This window comes from Mercenaria mercenaria, chromosome 8 (genome assembly GCF_021730395.1).
Source record: "Mercenaria mercenaria strain notata chromosome 8, MADL_Memer_1, whole genome shotgun sequence".
In the NCBI taxonomy this organism is placed as follows: Eukaryota; Metazoa; Mollusca; class Bivalvia; order Venerida; family Veneridae; genus Mercenaria; species Mercenaria mercenaria.
In genome coordinates, this window is record NC_069368.1 from 19,784,503 (window position 1) to 19,803,666 (window position 19,164).

General features: G+C 32.7%; 1 protein-coding gene across 1 annotated transcript in view; it reads right to left on the bottom strand.

The window, feature by feature from the left end:
* Window positions 1-15,078, bottom strand: part of LOC123522921 (acetylcholine receptor subunit alpha-type acr-16-like) — a 253,605-nt gene extending 238,527 nt beyond the window's left edge. The window contains exon 1 of the mRNA XM_053549488.1: window positions 15,063-15,078. The gene's annotated coding sequence lies outside the window, so the exon portion shown is untranslated. The remainder of the gene's footprint in view (window positions 1-15,062) is intronic.
* Window positions 15,079-19,164: the final 4,086 nt, after the last annotated feature.

Below are 19,164 nucleotides of genomic sequence, written 5' to 3' on the forward strand. Positions count from 1 at the left end.
TGGAGTTAGAATTCTGTCTCATGAAATCCGTTTACTTGAGGCACCCTAGAAAAATATGGTATTGACAGATTTATTTTTTTTGTTTTATAATTGTTTACCAATAGTTTGATGTTTCTATTACCGGTATCAAAATTGATGGTACAATGAATTCTCTGCAACCGTTTTGGATAGTGGCTATCACTTTGAAATTTGTCTCTACCTGAGCGTGAGGAAATACCATAAATTATACAAAATTTTAAAAAACGGCACGGATTTTTTTTAATTGCAACATAATGCGAAACATGCTCAACTATAAGAATATACCAAGCAAATGCCATTTTTTTAAACATTACTATTAGGGGTCCAATACCTTAATCACATTTGACAACCAGCTAATATTACATATAGTAATAAATTAATAATAATAATTACAATTATAGTGATAATAATGATAATGATAATTTTAGAAACATATGCTATTAAGCAGAAGAAGTATAATGCAAATTAGAGTTATTTCAAAATTATGACAATTGCAACGCCTGTTCAAACATAAACAAACATCAGAAATCTATTAGTTGCTGCTGTGGAAAATTGGCATATTTTTACATTTGATAGATATGACTTATACAATAAATATATCATCTTCACAATTATTTGCGAAAACCCTTAATTCTATTCAAATGTTACATTCAATCTGTTGTCATTAGATGCAAATATGTACAATGTTTATTTACGTACCTAATTTTGTATTGTATTATGAGACCGTTTATAATATGTAAGATTTAAATTCAGTTGTACTAACTAATCGCTAGCTGCAGAAAAACATATGGAATATCATTTAAGGCGGCGCTATAGGTCGTGAGGGATATTACATTTTTCATTACCTAGTGTCAAAATAAAGACTCGAAATGATTCTGCTATTATTTGGCTCGATTACCAATTACACTTCACATGATCTCTTTATGATGAATAGATCATGCCAAATTTCCTTTAATTTTTATCAAAAAAATGCCAGGTTGCTATCATTATTTAACGTTAATTCACCATTTACCTTTATAAACTTTTACCATTGTCATTCGATTCATAGTATAAAGCCCCAATATTGGCAATTTATAGTTAAAGGTGATTTTGTTGCAGCTGAATTTTCCGGCTTGCCGTATTAAGCACGATTTTATGACCTCGTATGACCTTATGCCGCCTGAATAATGTACCAATCGGATTGCTTGGTAAGGTACTCGGTATTGTCAGCCATAATGAGAGATTTTGTAAGAGTGGCACTGATTGGAAGAAAGGCTGAAAATGCTTCACTCTGAGTCATGTGTGACACTGAGTGAAATGACAACGCGTTCGTCATCTATAACCTCTATAAGTACAGCACCATCGGGTTGTATGCGTACCGTTTGAACAGGTGTGCGTAACCAAATATTCATCTGCTCATCCGGACATATCTCTGTTTTGTTAAGTTTTCTTGTTAAGTTATTTCTGTTTTGTTAAGTTTCCTTTCCTTAAGTTATGTTTTTGCTAAAAGGTTATTAACTTAATATAAATTAATTTATTGTTTTATATAGTCATTAACTCTTTCCCTGCATTACAGCAACAATTTCTAACCAGTGCAAATCATTACTAACCTGCAACAACATGTCCGATACTGTTAAATTTTAGACTCTAAATTTTGAATTAATCTTTCCGGTGAAAACAGCACTGTACATATTCTGAATGATAGACAAATTTGATAATAAGCTGAAGTAGGGTAAGGTTCATGTTGCTTCCAACAATTCCAGAAATAAAGTATAGAACGTATTTCAATATTGTTTGCTTACTGCATTACCATCTGTTAAGCACCAAATGCTCAAAGTGAGCTTTTGTGATTGTTTGGCGTCCGTCGTGTGTCCCTCCACAATTTCTAAACACAGTCTTCTTCAGAACTACTGTCCTCATTTATACAAAACTTCAAAGACGCCCCTTTCAACATTGCCAAAAGATTTAAAATACAGGTTTCTGCCCATATATAACTTGTGCTTCAGTTACATCACGCCGACCATCTTTTTTAAAGATATTTCTTGTTATGGCTTAAATAATGTCTTTGACGTAATAGGCGCCAAAAATTCATACAGTGAAGTGTATTCAACTTATATGTCTTAAGCAAATTCAATTGCAGTTTGATTTGTTTTTTATAAGTCGTAAAGTTAATACATTACAAATTCTTTGAAGAAAAAATCTAATGCGCGATTAGTTTAATATAAAGTGTTCAATCCGTTATTTTAAACTCACAAAATCATCATTTTAAACATATACATTTATGTGTAATTGGTATGCTGTGAGTATTTCGCCAAAAACAACCTTTTTCATAGATATAAAGATTCTACTGAGAATATTCTGAATAGATACACTACCGAAGTTTCATTGATGCACAGCAATAACTCACTTGAATTGTGAGCCGCCAAAAGTAAAAAGTACATTTTTACTGTTAATGTATGTTTCTCGGTGCCCTCAATCGTGTATAGTAACAGTTCGTATTGGAATACGCACTTTAGTCTTGAAACAAATTTGTAAATTCAGCATCACCAATTCAGCTTAGTAACTTAAATGATTGATTATCTATTATAATCAGTTAACTTAAGGTATTAGATCACTAATAGAGAACCTCCTTTTTGAAGAGTATTCAATTCCTACCATAAACCTACTTTGACAGCAATTCTTAGGGGGGCGTAGGTTCAAGCCCTACTGGGACCAAATTTTTTCCCCTTATTTTCCTTTTTTCTAGTAACTTTTTACTTCTTTCAAGACTTATTATTGATTTCTTGTACAAAAATGGAAAAAGATGAATCTTATAGGCGATTTCTTGGTGTTCAAAGTGAATTTACTACTTAAACAGAAGGGGTAGAGCTACACATCTTCAAAAATATCGAGTTACACGCGGTGAAAGTTATCTATTTTGCTTTCACTCTTAGATTATATATTGTGGAAGAAATTTAGGTAGGTTTTACGTCTGCCCTAAGGTTATTTTTAAATGGAGTAAGCAAAATTCAAAACAGAAACACAGCATTCGACCTTATTTTTTCAATGTTGAAGTATGAATTCTGTCTCATTAAATCCGTTTACTTGAGGCACCATAGAAAAAATGATATTGACATTTTTATTTTGTGTTTGATAATTGTTTACCAATAGTTTGAAATTTCTTTTATCAAAATTAATGGTAAAATGAGTTCTCTGCAAACGTTTTGGATAGTGGCTATCACTTTGAAATTTGTCTGTACTTGAGCTTGAGGAGATACCATAAGTTATACAAAATTTATAAAAAACGGCTCGGTAAAAGTTGTTTAATAATTGCAAAATAGTGCAAAACACGGTTACCTTTCAGAATATACCAAGCAAAGGCCATTTTGTAAACATTACTATTAGTGCTCTAATACCTTAAACTGCATCTGACCGTTAGGTAATTAATGTGAACATGAAGTAATATAATTACATTGTATGACATTGTCCCTGTATATATGTATATTGATTATAATATTTGTAACTACCACAAATGTATGTAACATATGTTCCATTGTTACAACACGTAATTACTCTATCTGCTTATTTAACGTACACAAAACCTGATTTCTCTCTGCATTGTCAGCTAATTAATTAATTGTAAGATTTAGGTTCAGCTGTACTGCAAATTATATATTTAGCTGGTCTGATCTACGAGATATTGTCCTCACTTGATCGCCGGTATCGGCGTAGGTTAAAAGTTTTGTTTAGGTCCACTTTTTACCAAATTCTATAAGAACTACAGCTTTGAAAATTGGCACATTATGTGACAAAGTAGGCGTAGAACGATATCTCTGATAAGCGTTTTGTCAGAATTATGACCCTTTTAGTACTTAGACAATGTTAATTTTCTTGGTATTTTTTTTTATATTTCGGTCAACCTTTTCTCCAAACCCATATTAGTAACAGCTTAAAAACTGTGTACACGTGATTACCATTATTAGATTATTCAATAGACCAAGAACCGTAACTGTATCCTGTACTTTGTTGTTTTTGTACTGAGAGAATTTTAATTTCCTGGTTAAAATTTCAACCCACTTCACTTGATTACTATAAAAGCACCAGCTTTGAGTCTTTACAGGCTTGATTATCATTTATAATTTATTAGGTGACTAAGAAGGCCAAAAATGCATGGTGTCTGAACTATGGCCCCTTTATGTACTTTTTGTTTAGGTCACTTTTTTTGAAGAGCTATAGCTTTGAAAATTTCTTACTTGTTAATTATCATTAGATTTTTATACAGGTCAAGAACCAAAACTCTCTCTCTCTCTCTCTCCCTCTCTCTTTTGCATTTTTGCATTTTATCAGAATTATGGACCATTTTAACTTAGACAATCATTATTTTTTGGATGTATTTTGTTTGTTTAAGTTCATTTTTCTTGAATAATTTCTACAGCTTTGAAACCTCATACATTTTTGTCATCAATTAAGGAGAGTAAGAAGGCCAAGAACCATAACTCTTGTATTTAAACATAATGTCCAGCACTTGCAGATGTTTGTCGGACACATTTACGATGTGGGTAAACAAGTAATCGAATATATTAAATGTTAATTGAAGACACAATCAAACATTCTTAAAAATTGTTCTTTAGCTCGGTAGACTCTGATATTGCAAAAAGAATACAACATTAATTCAGTTCGTATATTTATGACAGTGAACATAGCGAAATCCACTTGAGAAGTACGTTTTAAAGGGTTTTTGATTTAACGTTGAAAATTAACAACTGCAGTTGATGCTTTATATAACATCTAGAAAAGAATTTAAAAACTTTTCACGCCATGCAATATTTATTTTTTTCGTTCTATTCGTATCTGTTCTTCCTATCTAGAAGAAGTTTCAAGTTAAAAAATATGTATTCTATTGCATCACAAATAGTCACAACATTTTTATATATATTTACATTAAGTGTAACATTCTGCTTCTTTTAACCATTTGATATTAATAAAAAGCATATCATATTGTAAAACTGGAATATATTGTTCTTGTATCATAGTCTGTTTAATTCCATTTAGACGAAAATAGCAATCAAAATGTAAATCTAGCTTTATAATCAGAAACAATATGGAATTTTATACTTACAGAAAAGCATCTCTTAATCTATTATCTCTGTTAGACATTTCTAGTATGCTAAATGGCGTCTTCTTATCTCGATAATCAATTTCTCACCCCAAATGTAAACAAGAGCTCGTCGAACACGAAATGCCCCCCCCCCCCCCCCCACGCCCACCACCTTGATGCAATTAGTAATTGCACATGGAACAGAAATTATTTGCTCACTGTAAACAAAAGTTCTACTGTTTTGGTTTAATGTGACATTGACCTTTGACCTATTGACCTCAAAATCAACAGGGGCCATCTGCTGGTCATGATTAACCTCCCTATTAAGTTTAGTGATCCCAGGCCCAAGCATTCTCAAGGGTTTAACTGTTCCGGTTCAATATGACCTTTACCTTTAGCCTATAGACCTCAAAATCTATTGGGGTCATCTAAAGGTCATGATCAATCTCCCTATCAAGTTTCATGATCCTAGGCCCAAGCATTTTCAAGTTATTGTCTGGAAACGGTTTAAATGTTCCGGGTCACTGTAACCTTGACCTTTGGCATACTGACCTTAAAATCAATAGGGTCATCTGCTGGTCACGACCAACCTCCCTATCAACTTTCATGATCCTAGGCCCAAGCGTTCTTGAGTTATCATCCGGGTTGGTCTACATACAGACCGACCGACCGACATCTGCAAAATAATATACCCCTCCTTCTTCGAAGGGGGGGGGGGGGGGGGGGGAGGGCAAAGATATATGTTTTGCGGATTGCATTGATCATAGGTCCAAGCGTTCTCAAGTAATAGTCCAGAAATCGTTCAAATGTTCCTGGCGAATCTGACCTTGAACTTTGATCAAATGACCTCGAAATCAATAGAGGTCATCTGCTGGTCATGATCAATCTCCCTATCAATTTTCTTGATCCTAGGCCCAAGCGTTCTTGAGTTAACCGTTTAACTGTTCCTGCTCACAGTGACCTTGACCTTTGACCTACTAATCTCAAAATCAATAGGGGTCATTTGGTGGTTATGATCAACCTCCCTATCAACACTCACATCCTAGGCCCAAGCAATCTTTAGTTACTACCCATCTGGAAACCGTTTAACTGTTTCGAGTCACTGTGACCTTGAACTTGGACATACTGACCTCAAAATCAATAGGAGTCATCTGCTGGTCACGACCAACCTCCCTATCAACTTTCATGATCCTAGGCCCAAGCGTTCTTGAGTTATCATCCGGGTTGATCTACATACAGACCGACCGACCGACATCTGCAAAACAATATACCCCTCCTTCTTCGAAGGGGGGCATAAATATATGTTTTGCGGATTGCATTGATTTATCGTAGTATCAAATTTAAAAACATCGTGGATTCTTCTAAAGTCTACAGCTATCTGACGACGGGTATGAAACTGTAGCATAACTTTAATATAATTACTTTATTGCAAATTATATTTGCAATTTACCAGTGCAAACTTAAATGTTCAGATTCATAGTCCTAAGATGAGAATATCCCATTTACTTTCGTTTGGATTTTTACATTGGTCGTGTGCATAAGTACTGATTAAAGAAAATAAGTGTTATGAACTTATGGAAAACGTTTAATATTACCACAAGAAGTCGCAATCAATGTAACATTTCATACAAACAAATGGCTGGCTAGCTGTAAAGTTCCTACAAAAAAATAAATTATATCATTGCGTCTTGATTGTGTTATTGAATGCTGAGAGGCAAATTGTATAATAATGATTTAGTTAGTTTGTGTCAAAGTTCCATCAGATATCAGTCGATCAGATTCACAAAATTAATTTCTTTTTTATTGTTTTTCCGTACATTTTGACTTTGATAAATGAAGCAGAAAGTAATGTAGATATACATCAGTTATATTGTGTGAAAAGAACTTTTTTGTTCTAATAATTGATAAATAAAATATCTTGATATCGTGTAACTAAAGTTCTATAAATAAAAAAAAACTACTAAACTATTTGAATTACGAAAACAAATTAGATAAATATCATGACTGTTAGTTTATTATTCAAATTAAAAGTATAAAAAATCAAAAGAAATGACCACAGCAACGCTGTCAGAGCAACACCAAACAAAGTTAACAGCAATAATATAAACATTAAATTTGAAATAATATAGAAACTTAATATGAAAGCAAATTAATGCTTTAATAAATTTTATAAATGTTATTCCGGATCGTTTCTGCGGATAGGTATTACGATAGGATTGTTGGTTATAAACAACGAAGAAAGAGAGAAGCTGCCTTCAAACCAAACAGTAGATTTTTTACCTTGTTTTCTGACCGAGCAAGAATCAGCTATTGTAAAATATAAATTAAAAACCTCTTTCTAATGAAATTGTTTACACTCTGAGTAAACCAGTATATGTGCTTCGCAGATCTTTCAGTCAAAGATATGTAGAACATTAGCATAATAAACAGGCTGCTGACTAGCTACCTTGTGAATGATTCCCTAACATATCTACTTTTAAATGCATTTCGAACATATGTACTCCCAAATTGAAATTGGATTATTGTGTAAAGAACTTGTTTGAGTGGTTGCCAAATACACGCATGCGATGTATTAAATATGCTTCTTTTATTTGTTTTAACGCAACACCAGTACTCTCATAGGTCAATCAGTGACTTTCCAGCTTTGAAAGGTTAAATAGGGCACCGGATATTCCTCCGAGCATTGTTTCAAGCAGTGGCGAGAATCTTGGTAGAATCCCCGACCTTCTTCAAGCAAAATAGATGACTTCCTGACATTAAAAATATCTATAGCCCAAACGAGGTTTCGAACAGTCAGTTATCAGGGCAAATAATCTAAAACGAACTTGCCATTCCTAGTCCAGATCTGCTGTTTGAAAGTAAGTTGGTGTATGTATAAATTATATCCTTTCTGTTGATGTTAAAATATTGTTGCAGTTAAGTTTTCAAATCTATATAATTCCCAAATTTGTCGTTGAACATAATCCATGCATTGTATGCTAGACTGTGGTGATATTCATTTTTAAAAGCAGAACAGGCACGCAGGAAAGCATCTAATATCATTGTTTCATTGCATAGTCAGTCTGTCGTACTTTCAACATACATCTGTTTATAAAAATATGGAATAAGTCCTATTCATTTCACAATTTGTCATTATTAATCTATTAAATAAAGTTTCTCTTGTATTCAAATGATCATTTTTAAGTAGAGAGATTATCAAACCCAACAAAAATGAATTTAAATTAAATAAGTTATATTGTTGATAAATTTTGTAAGCAAGAGAAAGTTTATTCTAACTAAAATTGAAAAAGTGACCCGAGAGTGATTTTCAAAAGCATGCTTGTTGTATATATCTATAATGTCCGAGAGTCCAGTGATCAGCAATAAGCAAGTGTAGCAACAGCGACCTAGCTCCATATCTGCTATACACATCATTCAGGAGAATGTTAAAAATAACGTATTTCAATAACTCATATTGATTTCCTACATACATAAAACAAATTATCACCTAGCAGGTAGTCCATTTTGATTTGCTTTGAACTGGTTCCCTATTTATGCATGGGTAAATGGCAGGATAGATAAACGTTTGTGTGATGATCCGATCTACCACAAGGCTGCAGTTCTAAGTGAACAATGTTAATCTCCTGTGATGCGATGTCTGTAGTAATATGTGCGTACGTGATTTTATTTGCTGTTTTAATGCAGTCCTTTGTAAACGTAAACATTTTCATCTAAGAAATGTTTTTGTCGTCTAAAAACACAAATACACCAGTTACGTATCTACTTGCTTCATATTGAATTTTGCCCAATAGCCTGAACAATATTGATAATACTGAACTAAATAAAGGAATTAATACAATGACTACTACATTTAAGTACACTCATTCTAGACCAATCTAAATAAACACATACTCAACAAAACTGCAGTTACATACCCTCTTGCATTATAATGCCATTATCCTAGTTTAAAGTCCACCACAGAATAATTGTACTCTAGTATAAAAAGTGTGAAAATATGATAACTCAGGAAGGGCCTGAAACTGTTAACTATCATTTTATGGTACGATTGCGGGAATTCTAAGTAGGTTTAAATAAGCGATGGTGTAACTAAAATCAGAAATGCACTTCGATAATGTTGTCAGTATTTCCAGTCTGCCAATCTGAAAGTGATCAAAGTCGGGAAAATTTCAGGTATGAAATTCTCGCTTGTGTGTTATGCCAACATAATAACAAAGAAAATGTATTTAAGCGTGTTCAGCGTATACGAAACTATGACAAATTCTCATAAAAAATCAAACTTAATGGATGCCTCTGTATACGAAACCGGGAAAATAGTCCTTACGAAAAAAAATTGATCGTAATAATAAAAACATACAACTGAAAATTAGATTTGTATTTTGTTCGCAATCGTAATAAGTAAAACATATTTAAATAATAAAAGTTTCTAATGTTGCGATTCCGGAGGAAACTATTTGTGTTAAACATGTAGAGTATCCAAATATATTATATGTATGAAACTGTTATTCCGATGTTGGCCTTCGATGCAACTTGGATTCCTTGACGGCTCAGACATTTTTATTTAAATGGCATATATATATAAATAATTCTACGTATACTTTTAGTCAACTGATTTTTTGTGATGACATATCTTGACGATTGATTATCAGCAGAAATCGCCAAACACCCTGTAAAGTGATTTTAATGCGTGCTATTGTTTTTTCTTTTTCAGGAAAGCAACGTCTTTCTGATGGTGGATCCAGTATCGTAAAATGTATGACAGAAGCGTGTTTTTCCGTTTCAAAGCTTGACTCTAAGGAAGTTTGTAGACGAAACAGTCTTGCAAAAATGAACGGTAGGCTTTTTTTGTTTATTTCTAATATGACCGATACACTAATTGAGAATTTATATTTTAGAAACTACAATATGATTGAGCTAAATTGTATATTACTAAGATGATATTCTAGCGCAGTACCTCAGGTATGCATAGTGCCACGTTTAATATTTGTAGGTCATATCGACAACGTCCACCTTGATGCCACAGCATATGGGCAACAGGCATCGTAATCAAGTCACACTCTAGTATTTAAAGCTATATTATATTTAAATGTAAAACGCCGCCGATGAGGACTTTATTGTCAGAAGCTACATACAAACATACACATTATTCAAAGCAATGCAATGTAATGATAATTTATGGTAAAAGAAGAAGAAGATTGCTGTTAAACGTACAAGATCAATTCGCATTCAATATTATACTCTCACCAGATAAGGATAAATGTTTGATTAATGCGAGAAGCAAGTTTTGTTCTTCAAAATGCAATATGTATAGCAATGCCACATTATCACTTGGGTACATCAAATTTCTAAACTAGAATCTATGTTTCAAAGTCCTTTCTCACGCCTCTTCATGCATGCTTTTATGTTCATTATGAGAGTTCGATCACAGAGAAAACGAAACATTTAAATTGTGATTTTATTAACCATCAAGCTAACATGACCTATAATAATAATGATAAGAAGAAGAAGAATTGAATTATTTCAGAATTATGATCAATGGTCACCCCTGATAAACCATCAGCCTAAATCAAAATCTATTGCTTGCTGTTGTGAACAAAATTGCATAATCTTTATATTTGACAGAAATGGCAAATACAATCATTAGAGATCATCTTCACCAATATTTACATGAAACCTTAATTCTATTCCCCATTTAGATAGGTTATGAAACAAGCATGAATTACCTTTATTACATTGTGCCAGTTACGTCATGCTCTTCTCCAATCTATTGACCACAGCGTTTGTAGCCACAACTGTTACAATGTAACATATGACTCATTGTCATTAGATGCAATTATGTATAATGTTTCTTTATGTACCTAATTTCATATTGTATTGTGAGATCATTGATCACACAAAGATGGAAAAGGTAAGACTTAAGCTCAGTTGCACTCATTAATCATCAGCTGCAGAATGATTTATTGAATAACACTTAAGCCGGTGCTAGAGGGGCGTGAGGGATATTACATATTTCATAGCATCTCAGAAATAGACTCAGTCAAACCGAGTCTTCTGTTATTTTGCTTGGTATTAGACGTTTATCCAATATTTAGCTTTGTACACTTTTACCAATAGTCTTTGATCCCCTGTATAGGATGAGCCTCCGTACGGACAGTTTCTAATTTAGAAAACATTTGCATTTTTGTGAGAATTCTTAGAAATATTATCTTACATCTTCGTCATACTATGTCAAAACAGGTAATATGTAAAATTTCATTCAGTAGAAAAATATGTTAGACGCACCAAATTCTTTCTAAACTACGATAAAGGGATGTTACAGAATAAAGTCAGGTAATATAAAAGCTATTTTAACAGTCAAAACTAATGTCTCTCTATATCAACACATACCTCCTTTAGAAAGTAGGGTTGTCACTTTCTATGAAATAATTAAATAATAGGGAGATCAATATATAACTAAATATACTCAATAATATATATATATCAAATTAACAATTTGTCATTGTAATTGATTGTCATTACTACATTTTGTTAATCTAAATTGTTTTTAGAACTTGTTATGTATAATTCAATGTTGAGTGGTCCCAAATGAATTTGATTTTTATAGAATTTTATTTACGTTACGAATAACAATTAAAGGTATATCTTTTGCAGCTCAATCTTAATGTCTTAGACAATCTCTATGACGTAATAAGCGCCAAAAATTTCATTTTCGTACAGTAAAGATTATTCAGCTTAAATCAGCAAGCACAATCTCAGTTTGAGATGTTTTCAATCAGTCGTAAAAATGCTATCTTTATATTCGTTGAGGATATAATCTAATGCGTGATTACTTAGGTCCGTGATTTTGATCTCGTAAAAAATACGAGTGGTTGGTACGTTTTTAGTGTTTTGCCAAAAACGAGCATTTTTTTAGACATATATTGAGAACATTTTAAATAGATTGAGTATTGAAGGTTTCTATGGGAAAAGGAAAATATGATTTTTCAAGAATGCATAGTAATTACTCAGTTGAATCGTGAGCAAAATGTTAATTACTTTACGTGAGTACATTAACTTTAAGTGTATGGTTCTCGACCTCTTCAATTAGATTCAGTTAGTTTCTAAAATCGTGTATAATAATAGTTAGTATTGGAATATGCATTTGGGTCCTGAAAAAGTAAAATAAGCAGATCATCATTCTAGGTTAATAATTAAGTAAACTTTAATGATAGATTATCGATAAATTTATATGAGATTATTAAATAACTTACACTGTTAATGTCCATTGAACAAATAGTATTGCACATGTAAGTCTGAATACTGATCAATACATATAAACTATCATAAATATATGTAACATATGTTCCATTGTTGCAAAATGTAATTTTACCAATGCTTATTTAACGTATACAAAGCCTGACTTCTCTCATTGTCAGCTAATTAATCAATTGTAAGATTTAAATGCAGCCGACATCATTTATGCCTCATCTTCTTTTATGATTTAGGAAACCAGGACATCATTTTAGTAACAGAGTGACCAAAAGTTAACGTCAGTTCTTGAAAAGTTACTCCGGTATTATTCATTTGCAGTTCTCAGCTACGGAGTAGTTAGTATAAATGCATTACAATACAGAAATAAACAACACTGAAATCTTTATACTTCATATTTCGTGCTTGAGACCATAACATTCTTACACTCTGAAGTACTGGTCTCAGAATACAGTAGATTCTGTATTTTTTTTTAAAAAATGTATTGAAATCCTGATACAAAATACATTTTTTTCAAACTATCTATTCTAAACAGCTGAACTCTACGTTATATATAAAAGAACAGTTGATTGGTTGGAGGTTAAAGCCTAAGAATTTCAAATAGCATTAGTTACAATACAGCGCTAGACCATTTGTTAATTTTCTCTTTAAGCTAGTTAGTGTTCGCAATCAATACACTTATTTTGAATTGGGACATTGTGACAGGTAACAAGTTTGTACTATTCATTTCACATTTCTTCAAAGGGCTGAATGTAATCTGAACACATAGAGCTGTATTTGATGCCTTAATGATATTAACAGAAACTACAAGCACATGTTACCTCTGACATATTGCGAATATTTAAGTTGAGTCATGCGGGCAAAGGTTCTCGCAAATAAATAGATTATAACCAACATTCAATTATTTTTAAGTTTGTATCTACATATAAACTTAAATCGTATTATGTTGAATCAGAAGCGGTCGGCTAGACAAACATAATTGGTTAACTTAGTAGACATCTTGTCCATCATTCATTTATGGACGCCTTTCACTCTTTCTCACTGTGACGTCTCCCTGTCAATACTGTTCTAAAAGTATTTTACTTGTATTGATAATAATCAATAATACTCGAAAGATGAGTTAAACAATATTTAAAAATAGATTGATTTATAGGTAAGCAATCGATATTATACAATCTAATAAGTTATTAAAGTTTGAATGTTTAAATATCTTCAAGAAGTCTGACAAATTGCACGTAAAAACACCATGTTCTTATGTAAATATATGTAAGAGATCATTTTATTATTTATGTTTCGAACAGATATCAGAATGTGACAACTTAAAGCAATTTTCGTCTTATGTTTTAGCTTTGTCCGAAAGACTAAATACACATGTTAAACTTTCATTTTCACTTGCTTGTCTTTGATAAATTTTTTTTTAATTACTTCCCTTTTATGTTACTATAAATAGCTTCTTGTCATTAAGTGCAATGATAACAGGTGAGAGATATAGGGCCATTATGGCCCTCTTGTTACAAAATTATGCCCCTTTTTTTCAAAAGTTTTGGTGACACTTTTGTATGTAAGCTGGTATCTCAGTACCCACTTATGAGAATGGACTGAAACTTAACACACCTGTCCACTGTCATGAGCTTATATGCATTGTATAGGAAGTATATCTAAAGATATTTTCAAAAAATCTATCTGACAAATGAGGTCATTCGTCTGAATACTATTCATCAACAAACAATTAATCATCCAGTTTACCAAGCAAGGAAAACATACAAACTTTACTAATAGGTAATAAAAGACCAATTATATTTTACAGTCTTAAGGTCATTTTGAACAAATCGATAAATATAATTACTTAATTAATGTTATTAAATGTATCAAATACCATTTTCTATAGTTTGATGAAATTGTTTAAATAAAGGTATTAATCGGAAGGTATGACAATTAATGGTATGTGTTGAAATAATTATGTTGACCGATTTAAATATACATGGTTAAAATATTTCACATGTAAAGGTTATTAGTATATAAAATACTGTGCAAAGTACGGTAATAAGCGACAACAAATCTTTTATTGTTCTCTCATTATTGTAGAAATCAAAGTGAGGTAGAGGCATTTCTATCTTGAAACAGATTCAAGTTGTTTTGTATTAGTGTTAACTACAAGGATGCATAGAAAAGAACATGTATGAAATCTCTGAAAGAGTGAAAATAATAACTTTAAATAGTTATTCAACAGATGTATAACAATATATCAAACTTGTTATTATTATTATCTCGATTGTAGATAGTTTTAACTATCGATGGATGGAGATGCATACCTTAACTTGTAAATACAAGTACATGTATTCAAAGAGAAAAACAACAACGGTTGTAGAATATCAAGTCGGTGATTAAACAGCAACAGAGACTAATGATTAAGGTGCTTTCATCGATTCAGTGAAATACAATTGTAGACCTTACCCCGCGAAATATGTGTTTTCTATGCATTGTTTTGCAAAAGACTATCGACTTCAAATCTTAATATTATACAGTTGTAGGGTCGTGTTTTAGAAGGCTGCAGAACGTAGATTTCTATCCGTGATTTTCTACATCCATACATATTCTGTTCATAAAATTGCCATAACATTATATTTAGATAGTGATTGAAAATGTGTTCATTATTGCTATTATTTTCCGAGACTTCCCTAATTTCTTATGAATATAATAGACATTTTCCGGACTTCGAAAACTAGTATGAAAACATGTTTACCTGTTATTCTCTTTATGACTGAAATTATGCAAAACAGTGTTACGTCAAATTTTTTATCACCTCCTTTATAACTGTCGACATTTCATGAAACAAAACCATAACATCACTTCAAACGCCTCTCTCCCTGTGCTCACGATTTATTCTATTAGATATCCACTTCTTTTAACTGAAGATTAACGAAAACTAGATGAATATTGTTTGCAACCTGTGGGCATAAAGACATATCTAGTATTACAATAATCATTAATCATAATAATACTGTAAATCCTTACACCGCAAGCGTCCAATTCTATCAAATATCAAATTTCTTTCAAGCAGAGGATCAAATATGGCATTTAATATACGGCATGAAAAGCTGCACGTTTGCCTGAAATATTTCTGAAATCTGTGGCAATAAAAACTATTTTTAAAAATATGTAGAGAGGTGCCTTAACGATATTAACATAACCATGCCAGGTTATAAAATATATCTACCTACTTTGGAATGTTTTCTAAACATGACATGCTGTTACTGCCGAAGTTTACATATGACATGTATGACAAATAGTAATTTTTGCATAAAGCTTTATACAACTTGACATTTACACGAAAAGCGGACAGTACAATTTAATGTTCTCCCCATTACATACAGTCAAATACGCGTTTATAGGGCATTCATAAGTTATTGAATTTGGAAATGGATTCAAAACATTCCAAATATATAGAAACATGTATGCTTCAAAAACATAATGTCCTTGATTGTTGAATTTTGATATGTACAAATTACTCGTTGTCACAATGATAAACAAATTGTTAACGATTCGCGCGGCGGAGCATTATCCCGCAGAACAATGAAAATTGTTGTAATCTATGTTTGGCCATGTTCTGATTTTAATCATGATTTATATAACACACAATCATTTATGTAATTATTTTGCATCAAATAAAAGAAGGTCATGCAATTAAACTTTGTACAACGATAAACATTTAATTATATCGCCCGAAAATTGTAACGAGAAACTCAATGTTATTTGACTATGTTCACTAATTGGCTCCAATTTACTTATTTTTCAAATGGATACACGAATATATTTATAGTTTAAATTACAGTTGTAAAATTGTATAAATTTGTGAAGGAATTTGTACATTGGAATCGAAGATCACTGTTATATTCCAATGAATAACTAAGAATTAAACATAGCAGAAAAACATTTCGATTATGACTTACTTTAAATATTCCAATGTCCTAAGATTACAAAAATTCACAAAGTTTGATGTCTTAAAAAATCGGCAGACATAATAATTTGTAGAATGTTGACCTCTTTACTAGTTTTGATTACGAGGATGTTTTACACATGTTTGTAGGACAATGAAAAAGAACAGACATAATGATATCAATTTTGAAATAAAGACTGGTTATAAAAGTAATCAGATGACATGTAATTACGGAAATAAATTCTGCATACATGATCCAAACCTTTCACTAAGAATGTGCCAAGTATTCGAATCATTTACCTTAACTATGAAAGCCCTGGAGGGACAACTGATTTCCGTACTTCCCACTTCTGACTTCTAACTTTTGCACTTCTGACTTCCAACTTCTTGACTTCCTACTTCTAACTTCCACACTTCTGATTTCTAACTTCGGCACTTCTGACTTCCTGACCTTCGACTTCTGATTTCCAACTTCCACACTTCTTACTTCCGACTTCTTGACTTCTTACTTCCTTCTTTTAACTTTCGCACTTTTGACTTCTAACTTCCGCACTTCTGACTTCCAACTTCCTGACTTCTTACTTCCACTTCCACACTTCTTACTTCCGACTTCCAAAGCGGGAAAGTTGGAAGTCAGAAGTGCGGAAGTTGGAAGTCGAAAGTCAGGAAGTTAGAAGTCAGAAGTGCGGAAGTTAGAAGAGGGAAGTAAGAAGTCAAGAAGTCGGAAGTAAGAAGTGTGGAAGTTGGAAATTAGAAGTCGAACGTCAAGAAGTTAGTAGTCAGAAGTGCGGAAGTTAGAAGTCAGAAGTGCGGAAGTTATAAGAGGGAAGTAAGAAGTCAAAAAGTCGGAAGTAAGAAGTGTGGCTGTTGGAAATCAGAAGTCGAAAGTCAGGAAGTTGGAAGTCAGAAGTGCGGAAGTTATAAGTCAGAAGTGTGGATGTTAGAAGTAGGAAGTAGGAAGTCAAGAAGTTGGAAGTGAGAAGTGTGGAAGTTGGAAAACAGAAGTCGAAAGTCAGGAAGTTGGAAGTCAGAAGTGCGGAAGTTAGAAGTCAGAAGTGTGGATGTTAGAAGTAGGAAGTCAAGAAGTTGGAAGTGAGAAGTGTGGAAGTTGGAAATCAGAAGTCGAAAGTCAGGAAGTTGGAAGTCAGAAATGTGGAAGTTAGAAGTCAGAAGTGCGGAAGTTAGAAGTAGGATGTAGGAAGTCAAGAAGTTGGAAGTGAGAAGTGCAAAAGTTAGAAGTCAGACGTGGGAAGTACGGAGATCAATTGTTTCTCCAGGGCTTCCATACTTAACCCTAAAACTGATAGGGGCTTCAATAGCAGAAAAGTTAAGGTAACTGGCCTCGAACTACTTGCCCCGTACCGTTGTGTGCTCGAAACCCCATTTGAAGTCTAGAATTCTGTCATATGAGAAAATTATGCAGCAGGCTTACGACTGGTGGTTCTGCAAAGGTAGTAAAAATAATCCGCCTTTAGAAAGCTCGATAAAGCTATAAAAATAAAGAAAATGTAGAGCAAAGTGATTACCTGTACCTCTATCTCCGCTGGGAACATTACACGCACAGAAAACAACTTGAGTAAAAAAACCTGCATCTTCAGCAGTAATATAGCGGTGCTTCACCATAAGCGCATATAACAACACCTGATCACGACTAATTCCAAAATTCTTCTAAGCCGCAGATGAACTTTGAAGTCTTTATATAAAATTGTTTACCCCCTATGTGCATCTGAGGTTATGACAGGAAATTAAGTCATGCAAACAATTACACTCTCAGCAAGGAGCAAATTCCATTCGTCTGAACTGAAAATCAATTATATTCGACCTATTATGCTTGAAACATAGCGTGCAAAAATTGATATAATCCTTATTCTGAACATTTTCAACACAAATATTTTGTGCATTATAAACCTTTACGCACCAAATTATGAATTGAACTAAAATTAAAATGATATCACACTGTGTCTTTGCGTCTCTATATGATCATACGGACAACGGCCAGTTTAATGTAACAACGATTTCCTATTTTCTAAAGAAAATCTTTATTGGAAAAAAAGTACAGTAAATACCTTCGTTTCTCAAGGAATATATATTGCATTTATAGTTTACATAAAGTTTTCAACCGCGCAAAACAACACATGTACCAAATATTGCTTAAACTTCTTACTATAACACTGTGAACTTCGCTAAAATATCGTGCATTGCACTACTTGATAGAGAAACAAAATTTAGAGTAGCTGTCCACACAATAACAGATACTGTAACAAATATTAACAGTTTTTGCAATATTAGCATTGTAGCCACATCGAACTTTTCGAGAACTTTCTCAATTAAAAGGTGGATGTAATTAAAGTAAATAGTTCTAAGTTTAGTTGCATTTAATAGCTTAGAAAAAGGCAGTAAGTGTGGAAAAAATTATACAGTTTCATATTGTTGTTCTTTCCAAACGATGTACTTTCCGAACGATGTACTTTTTAGGTTTATATACTTCAACTGTTAGTACAATTGTTTTGAAGTTAAGACTGGATGTCGCCTACTACTATTTATCAAAGAGAAATCATTTACATTTTACTTAATACATGTTATACTCTGCTACATGAAAGAAGGCGGAATTCTCCTCTTTGGAACAAGTATCGTTTGCAAATGAAACCCTACTAGGTTGATTCAATAAGGACTATTAACTAACTTACGATGTAACGGTTCTCAAGCAATAAAATCTTGCTGTAACAGTTTATTTGAAATTTTGTGACGTTTTTATCATAATTTAGGGATAAATCCCCTCCCCCATCCCCCACATACTTTCAAGTATTAATGCCGTCCAGAACCGTGCTATGAGATTTTTCCTGGGCTTGGAAAAATATACTCCTAACAATGCTATTTATGGTGAGTGTGCTTGGCGGCCCCCTCATGT